Genomic DNA, 9,747 nt, shown 5'->3' with positions numbered 1-9,747 from the left:
TGCAAGCAAACAATATACATTTTAATATGGCCAAAAGTAATGTCTTATATCTAGGAACAAAGAATGTAGGCCATATTTACAGGAAGAAATGACTCTGAAAAGAATTTGGGGCCCATGGTGAATAATTAGCTAAACATGACCACCCAGGGTGAAGCTTTGGCAAAAGGGCTGATGTGATTTTTGTATGTATATTACCTTTGTATTTGGCACTAGTGTAACAACTACTGGAATACTGTGTCCAATTCTGGTGTCACAATTAAAGAAGGATGTTCTTAAATGGGAGAAGATTCAGAAAAGAGCCCCAAGAATCATTAACAGATAGGAAAACGTGTGTCATACTGATAGACTCAAGGAGCTCAATCTGTTGACATGGACAAAGAGAAAATTAAGGGATGATTTGATCACAGTCTGTAAGTAGCTATATAGGAGCACAAAAATTTGATAATGGTCTCTTCAGACTAGCAGACAAGGATATAACAAGATCCAATGGCTGGAAGTTGAAGCTAGACAAATGCAGATTAGAAATAAGGCATCCATTTTTAAAATTAGAACAATTTACTAAGGGTTGTGGTGAATTCTCCATCACTGAAATTTTTTTAATCAAGACTGCATTTTTTCTAAAAGTCATGCTATAGTTTGAACGGGAATTAATTCAGGGAAGTCCTATAGATTGTGTTATACAGGTCAAACTAGAAGATCACAATTGGCCCCTTCTGACTTTATAATACATTAATCTTTCCCTAATCAACCAGTAGCCAGATTTCTAGCCTTTCCTTTAGGCCTCCAGTTCACCACTATGCTCATTCTAGACAGTTGGTCCCTGGCAAGTTTTTCCTCTTGCCACTTGTCTGTTTCCTAGCTCCACCCCATTCCTTCAGTATCTGGCTTCCCTTACACCTCTGAATGACTATTTTAGCACCTAGCTACCTTCATGATGGGAATCAGCATAGAACCCCTTCACGTGGCAATCTGTTCAGCCCACTTTCCAAGGATGTACTCCTTGACCAAATGATCCTTTTTTTTCTGGCAAGCTGTTTCATTCACCTGTGTTAGTTTGTGCACCATTCTGGGACCGCAAAAAGCACAAGACCCTATACAGGTGCTCATTCAACATATGCCATGAGCTAGTTGGGAGTACTGCTATTTCTGCTGTGGACATCTGTCTTTATGATCAATAAAATAGTACATCCTCCACCAACCTTGTCTCTCTCTGCAGATGCTTGCTCAGGCCTTGCTTGACTGCATTGTGTCCTTCAGCCTTTTGGGTTAATGGATGTCTGGAGGTGGTATCACCCTGTAGTTAGGCAGTACTCCTGGCTGAAGGCTACTCCCAACTGTGTCTGAGGGGCTACACTGGGTCACTTTTATAGCATGAAGTCAACTGTGAATATGTCTGTTCAGTCCTCCAGTTCTCCCACCCACTTGTCTGAACATCATTGAATTTCTGTTAGTGAATCTTTCCCTCTTCCGGCTTGTGCTTCCTCCTGGTGCTTTAATGCCAAACCGTTGTAGGATCTGAATTTTACCCAGATGTTTGCTGTGTTCTGGGAGCCCTGGCAGTAGCAGAAGCCCTTTGTTTGAGTCCCAGAGACAATTGGTAGGATGTCGGGAAGGTCGAAATCCAGCTATTCTGCCATGAGTATGTCCAGGCTGCTATTAAATCCTTTCATCATGCTATGAGTGCCTTGAAATGTAACATCATGGAAGTCTATGTGGGGAACCCGGTGCAGATCCACCAGACTCTTACTAAGAAGGTGCCAGCTTCTGAGATGCTTGCTGGAGGAGAAGGAGCAGGGAGCCCTGGTTTGGGCCTGTTTCACACACCTGCATAATATCAATGCTCCCATATGGTTTTTTATTTTGGTTTGCAGAGAAAAACTGTGGACTGCCAACAGACTCATTGTCTCTGGCAGCCTGATAGTCATCTGATGGCTGCCTATGCAGAGTTCCAGAAAGCAACTGTTTCCTTTTACAGTGTGCTATACTTGCCTGAAGCTGCAATGTGCTGATGATGGAGAAGCCATACCAGGGTTAACCCTGTCTGACTGGTTGGAAACAGTAGTGTCTGGATGTCTCTCTATCGTTACAGGAACTCTCTGTTATGGTTCAGCAGTTCTGTACAGGCAAGGCCTCAGGTATTGACAGGCTGAATTTTTGAACATTTTTGGTGTCTTATTGGTTCAGATTTTCTTCCTGATGGAATGTGTCCAAGAGAAGAGGCTGCTTCTTGTGACATCCTGGCACCCCCATATTCACCACTGTCATATAATTATGATATGTTTTGTACAAAGTATGCCTTGTGAAGTATCATTCTAAAAGTCTTGATTTGCTAGACATTAATATCTTGTTGGATTGTATGTGCTATCGTATATAAAGTTATGAAGTGTGGCTATGTATATGCTACTGAAACATTTTGTGAGGTTAAGAACACCCACAAGCAGCCTTTCAGGTACAGCAATAAAAAGGCCAAACAATGTTAATGGCTTATTGAAGAAATACACACAAGCACAAGGATTACTCCAGGTACTGTGTACATTAGACACTTCTTCGAGATAGCACTGCACAATGGGAACTGTTTGACCCAGGTCACAGCAAAAGAGTTTTCCAGCAAGTTGGAAGAAGATATAAAAGGGGGAAGTGACATCAAGACTGGACTTCACTCCCCGCATTAGAGAACACCTAAAAACACCTGAGGAAAAAAAACTGAACTGGAGGAAGTGCTGGTTCCCGGCGAAAGGAATTTCTAGCCTGTGTATGGAAACTTGGTGGACTCCTTGTATCATCAGCCAGGGTGGGATATTGCTAATTCAGACCCTATTGATCTAGTATTTTAGGCTTAGTTTGCATTTTTATTTGCTAAGTAATCTGCTTTGATTTGTTTGCTCTCACTTATAATCACCTAAAATCTATCTTTCTGTAGATAATAAACTTTTTTTATATTTACCTAAAACACTGTGTGTTGTTTGAAGTACAAAGGGAAAAATCTCAGCTCAGTGCGCGTCCACTTTCCTTTGTAGAAGTGGTGGACTGCGTAATAAATTCATAGTGGTCAGGTTTTTGACCAGGGCAGGACGGCACAGCTCTGGGATTCTAGGCTGGGGAGCTGGGGGCATATTTTGGCTGCAGCCTCTCTATTGTGGGTTCATGAGTGGCCGGCCAGAGCATTCATGAACACAGATGGTTAGGGACAAAATATGTTTGATCAAGGTGTATCAAAGAGCCAGATAGTTTTACAGATGATTCTCAAAGGCTGTGATTAGGCTCTTGTAATCGGAATAATGAAAGAGAAATAGGTCTCCAGTTCAGTAAGTCACAGAGGGCCCTTTCTTGGGCTGCAGGGTGATTATTGCCCTGCAATAAATGAGGAGTGTGATGGGTCCCGTCCCCCCCAGGGTGCCACCTGGAACTGAGATACAGCTGAGCCCTCTGTCTCACCAATCTTGCACTGTGATGCTGTGACAAGCTGCAAAGCCCTCCATGATAAAAGGTTTAGAAAATCTCACCCCTTTGTTTTTAATTCATTATATACTGTATACTGTGTCAAATTTTGGGTACCACACTTTAGGAAAGATCTGGACAAATTGGAGAGAATCCAGAGGACGGCAACAAAATGATAAAAGGTTTAGAAAATCTCACCCCTTTGAGAAAAGGTTAAAAAAACTGGGCATATTTAGTCTTGAGAAAAGAAGATAATAGGCTTCAAATATGCTAAGGGCTGTTAGAACATGGATGATGATTATTTGTTCTCCATCTCCACTGAAGGTAAGACAAAAAGTAATGGGCTTAATCTACAGCAAGGGAGAAGTAGGTTAGTTATTAGGAAAAACTTTCTAACTGTAAGGGTAGTTAAGCTCTGGGATAGGCTAACAAGGAAGATTGTGGAATCCCCATAATTGGAGGTTAAGAACAGGTTAGACCTGTCAGGGATGGTTTAGATTTACTTGTTCCTGCCTCAGGACAAGGGGCTGGACTTGATGTCTTTTCGAGGCCTCTTCCAGCCCTACATTTCTGTGATTCTATATTTTTACTTTCACAAACTTTTAAATCTGGATGTGGGATTTATTTCAGTGGACCAGGAGAAAGCTTTTGACAGACTTGACCATGTCTATCTTTTTAAAATATTGGAAACATTTTGGATTGGGCCAGTTACTTCACATATATATTTTTTATTGTACCATAATGTTTTAGTGTTTTAAAGATTAAAGGAGGGTCTTAGCTACTGCTTACCAGTTCATAGACCTGCTCTTCAGGGGTGCCTTCTGTCTGGGATGTTATCTTCCCTGAGCCTGGAGCCATTCTTGCACCTCATAAGAAGCCCATTGACTGACCTACCTTTGCCCAAGGGGCCAGATGCTTTCCTGGTTTGTCTGTCAGCCTATATTAATTACATCTCAGTTTTTATCATATCTGAAGGTGATATGCAGGCACTTTGCACCTGTCTGCAATATACGAACAGGCATCCTCTGCTCGAATCAATTGGGCAAAGAACAATTTGATCTTACTGGGATCTTGGTAGTGTAGTGGTTCCCAATTGCTTCCCTCCCCATTGCAATAATGGGGGCACTTCTGGGATGAAAGTGTTGTTTTTTTATTTCTGATTTGAACAATATAGATGTGGGAGATGGCTGTGGAGGGTGCAAGGCCTCCTGCAGAAATGGTGCTGGCTCCTTACTGGACTTCCTTTTTGGGGATGGGCTTTGGTTGCCAACAACTTCATGACCTCAATGTTGTAGCACCTACTGCTGTATCTGGACCCTTTATCAGAACTTCTGGACTAGATTCAGGGGCACATCAACCATTTTTTGGAACTGTTACACCTGGTTTCACTCTGATTTGCTGTTCTTGCTGTTAGATAAGAGAGACAGGGTCATTGACCTGGTGAGTAGGGTGTCAGCTTTTTGCATTTGGTCTGTTCAGTGGCTTTCTTTCCCCCCTGTCATGCTGGGGAGATGGGCTTTGACTCTTATTTGTTCTGCTAGGACATGGTTACTTAGCCTGGATTTACCTACATTCTACAATGGCCTTTTCAACTCCTGGTGGCTCCTGCAAAGTGCTCAGCCAGACCAGGCATTTTACAGTTCATGGCTCTTGGACAATACACACTTTTTAAACCCTCTTTTCCCCTCCAAGTCTGTCTCCTCCAGGAGCCTTCTTTTTCTTTTACCCAGGCTGGGTTGACCAAGCTTATCCTGCCTGATTGTTCCTGGTTGGTTAAGTTGGAGTTGGCGGTAGCCATCACTATTCAGATTTCAGAGTAGCAGCCGTGTTAGTCTGTATCCGCAAAAAGAACAGGAGTACTTGTGGCACCTTTTGAGCATAAGCTTTCGTGGGCTGTAGACCACGAAAGCTTATGCTCAAATAAATTTGTTAGTCTCTAAGGTGCCACAAGTACTACTATTCAGATTGGAATCTGATCTGTGTGGTTTTTGGGTAAGAGCCTCTCTGATTTACAGTCTCAACAAGCTGCTCAGTGTCTGCAGAGGGTTTTTGACTGACTGTTCTTGCAGAGGGCACTCCTGCATTCCCTTCACAAGCTATCTTCCCTTCTGTGACCCAAGATTTGGTTACAGCTGGGCAGGTCTTGTCGTCAAAGTGCCTGACAGATGCTTCTTTTCCACTTATGAATAGGGCCCTTCCAAATTCACAGCCATGAAAAATGCCTCACGCAACATGAAATCTGATCTTCCCTGTGAAATCTGGTGCCCAGCTGAGGGGTCCTACCCTGTGCAAGACTCCAGCTGCTAGTCCCAGCAGGGGATGTGGAGGGACAAGATTTCCTCTTCCCGTACAGGGGCAGCTCCCAGGGTGGGTCAGACCCACCTCCGGGAACCTTCCCTCACTGCAGGAAGCTGCACAGCTCAAGCTGTCACTTCCCCACATGGAGAGGCTACAGTTCAACCTGTCACAAACAGCCATACACACACAAACCCTGCACAGAGAGGCTGTGGCTCGAGCTGACACATACACACACACACACCCCTGCGTGGAAAGGCTGCGGCTCCAGCTATCAGTCCTCCATGCTGTTGGGAAAACTAGACATATGGTAACCCCCTTTTCCTCCCTCCCCCCATATCCTGTGATCTGCACTTCTGCTGGCTGTGGCACAGGCTTTAGAGAGGCAGCTGGCCAGCACGGAAGGCAGCACCTCTGGGAGAAGCAGGGCAGAAGTAAGGCTGGCAACCCCATGACCCCCTTACAATAGCCTTGCGACCCCCTCCCTCCCCCATGGTTACAATACTACTGTAAAATTTCAGATGTAAACATCTAAAATGGTGAAATTGACTAATTTAAAACCCCCCGGCTGTGAAATTGACAAAATGGACCTTGACTTTGGTAGGGCCCTACTTAAGAACAAGAAGCAGCTCTATGGTTTCTGTGTCAAGATGCGGCATTATGCTGCCCAATCTGATTTCCCCCACACTTCCTGCATATATTAGTCCCTGAGTGACTCCATGTCCCTAAGCACTTGGGTGACTTGAGCAGTGGTGAATCTTGCTTCTTAGCAATTGCTTTGCGAGCCACATCACCTGAGGGGGAGTGTAGGCCGCACCCCTTCTGTTTGGCCTCTGCTATGGCCTTTCATTTTCCCCTTCATTGCCCCGGTTTGATTTTTTACAGCAGCTTTTCAACGGTTTTAGTCCGGGTTTTTGCAGGTCCCTGTTAATTCTGGGAGTGAGATACAGCGCTCGCATGTGGCCTGTTTCCTGCCTGGGCAATTTTTTTACTGGGTCAGGCCAAACTGGCCTTTTTGACGGCAGGGGCAGCCGGGTGTGATGCGTTGGTGCTGTTCTGTGCACTGCCTCCCCCCGGCCTACACCTTTTGTAACCTGTAGTCTGGCCGCCTTGTGGTTGATCGGTGCGTTCGCGGTGTATTGGGTGAACCTGGCGGGGGTGACGCCTGGGCTGTGTTTCTCTTTAGTTACAGCTTGCTACGTTTACACTGCAATACATGATATCAAATAACACTTTGTATATGTTTTATACGCTTCCTTCTGGTGTTTACACGTCATGTTTCCCTCAGGCCCACAGAGGCATGAAGGCGCAGACACCCTCCCCAGCTTGCTTGTTCTGCAGTCTCCGCCCCGTGCAGGACCCCGTGTGTGCGGGCCCGGGCTGCCGGCGGCGTGGGCAGGTCTCCAGGGGCAGCCGCGGGGCTCCCCCTTGTGCGTGCGGGGCGCTACCGGGTCCCCCCGGGGGGCGCGGAGCCCGCCGGACCGGCGGCTGATGGCAGCTGCGCAGGATGACACGGGCCCATCACGTGGGTGAGCCCTCCCCGCCCCTCGCCGTACGGGACCCACGGGCCGCTACCGCTGCCGCCCAGGGGACTCCGCCAGCGGCCGCGCCGTGCGCCACAGCTCGGAGAGTCTGGCAGCCGTACGGAGCTTCAGCGACCCGTCCCCAGCACCCCGACGCCCATCCGCGCTGGGCTTCCGCTGCGGGAGGCGGCCCGGCCCGCAGCCCGGTGAGTGCCAGGAGCCAGCCGGCCTGATCCTGCCCAGGGCGCCGTGCCCGCAGGCAGCCCCAGTCCCTGGAACCCGGCTGCGCCCTCCAGAGTCCAGCGAGCGCCGGGGGCACGCGCGCGCGTGGGGGGGGTGGGGGGCAGCGAGCCGGGGCTGGTGCGGGGGAGAGAGGGGTGGGCAGCAAGCCGAGGTTGGTGGTTAGCGAGCTGAGTGGGGGATGGTTGGGGTTGGTGGTTAGCGAGCTGAGTTTGGGGGCTGGTGGTTAGTGAGCTGGGGCGGGGGTAGTTGGCGAGCCGGGGCTGTGCGGGGATGGTTGTGGTGCTGGGGGATTATCGCACTGGGGTGGGTGAGGGGTTAGTGGCCAGGACGGGAGGTAAAGTTAGGCTGTTGGGTGGGTTTTTGGGCCAGGGAGACTGGCTTGTTAGGGAGGGGAGGGTGTCGGTTTTCCAGGACAGGGTGGGGACATGCCAGAGTGTGTGTGTGTGTGGGGGGAAGGAATGGAGTTGTTGTCTGGATTACAGTGTTGTGATGTGGCAGTGTCTGGGAGGCTGGAGGTTTAGTGTGCCAGATCAGAAGGTAGCTGATGAGGGAGTTGTGATCTAAGGTAGGATATGCTGGTGCTGGCAGAGGTTAGTGAGCTAGGGAAGAGCTAGTTTGCCATTGGATTTGGGGCATAGTGCCAGAGTGGAGAGGCAGCTGCTGAGGGAAAGGGTTAGTGTGCCAGGTTGGATGGGGGCACCCAGGTGATGGATGACGGGGCTTAGAGTGCCAAGGTGAGGGTTGCTGCTGGAGTTGGGGTGTGTGTGTGTGTGTGTTTAGAGAGAGAGAGAGAGTAATGAATGTGACCCTGTTGGTTTTAAATGCTGTAATGTCTGGAACCTCACATTGCAACAAGGGGGCATATAAAAGGACCATCTTGTCACTAACCTTTCTACTGTCAAAAGGTAGTTTTAGGATTTTATGGACATTATATTCAGTGATGGAAGTGGCCCAGTGATGTGTTTTGAGTTACAACCTGGGGCAGACAAGCAGCTGCAGTCACAAGTTCTGAATTCTTGAGGGAGGGAAGGAGGAAGGGTGTGAGTGAGTGATGGAGAATGGCATCTCTTAAGGCCAAAACTGTTGGTTACATCTCTGCTTTCACCGGGGAGCAGTGAAATGGGCATAGTCAACATAGACGTTTGTGGAATGAAATTCCAGGCTGAGTTGGGAATTCAGCAGAAGATACGAAATTCTCTTTTGTGAATGCTTACAGGCTTTCTGCTCCCAACAACCCCAGAGTTATGAGAAATGAAGGAGGCAGCAGTAATGAATGGATTCCTCCTTGCACGTAGCTGCTTAGGTAGATTGATTTTGTTTCTTGGTGGTTATTGGAGGCACAGTTCCAGGGAGGCTGCCCATTTGTGTAAGGGAGGCCTGGACTGAAGAGTCCTGGAGTTGCTTCCTCTGACTCAGCAGGCCTAGCTCAAAGACTCATGGATTGTAGCCCAACCAGCCAAGAACTCCCCAGAAAAGGTGATCTGTTTATAATAGCCCTTCTAAGGGCTATACTGGAGTCAAATTTTAAAGACCTCATCTGAATTCCCGTCTTTTATACACAAAAAAGGGCTAATTTTTGTTTTCTTATGTGACTGGGAAGCCCTGGTGTTGCTTCCACTGAGCCAGCAGTCACTGAGCCAGCAGTCCTAGCTCAAGACTGTGTGTGTGTGTGTGTTACAGGGCTGGGGATGGTTAATGTGCTTTTGTGGTAGTGTCCTGGGGTGGGTGAGGGCTTAGTGAGCCAGGGCAGGAGGTGAGGTTAGTGCTAGGAGTGCGTTTTGGGGCCATAGATATGGATTAGTATGCCTTGAAACTTCAGGTTTCCAGTTTCTGTTGTTAGGAGAAGTGTATGTAGACACAGACTCCCCAACCCCCAAAAAGTTTTAACATTGACTTAAATATACCTTATTGCATTTTAAAATTATAAATGGAAGTATGGCCCTAAAATTACAGGGCTTTCTGGTGTGCACAGTTTATAAATAAGGAGAACAACTGTATAACCATTGTAAAGGATGACAGGTGAATACTTTCTTTTTTGTGGAAAGGGATAGTCTCAGCTCAAATTTGTTTTCCGATGTGAGTTTTGTAAAACAATACTTCTCTATTGCTCTTAGAGCTTTTGTCATGTCTTCCTGGAATCTAGATTGAAAAATAGATTTTTTCAAACAAATAAGCACTGCCTTGTAGGGTTCATAATCCCAACATTGAACTAAGCCTGGATCCTGCATTGACCGTAGTAGACTTTGGG

The 9,747-nt window shown here is 47.2% G+C and overlaps 1 protein-coding gene across 3 annotated transcripts in view; it reads left to right on the top strand.

Moving 5' to 3' along the window:
- Positions 1-7,113: 7,113 nt before the first annotated feature.
- Positions 7,114-9,747, top strand: part of SGMS1 (sphingomyelin synthase 1) — a 198,079-nt gene continuing 195,445 nt past the window's right edge. For all 3 annotated transcript variants that reach the window (XM_034776043.1, XM_034776039.1, XM_034776040.1), the window contains exon 1: positions 7,114-7,462. The gene's annotated coding sequence lies outside the window, so the exon portion shown is untranslated. The remainder of the gene's footprint in view (positions 7,463-9,747) is intronic.

This window comes from Trachemys scripta, chromosome 7 (genome assembly GCF_013100865.1).
Source record: "Trachemys scripta elegans isolate TJP31775 chromosome 7, CAS_Tse_1.0, whole genome shotgun sequence".
Classification (NCBI taxonomy): domain Eukaryota; kingdom Metazoa; phylum Chordata; order Testudines; family Emydidae; genus Trachemys; species Trachemys scripta.
Note: the sequence above shows the minus strand (reverse complement) of the source record. Positions and strands in the feature narration are given on the sequence as shown.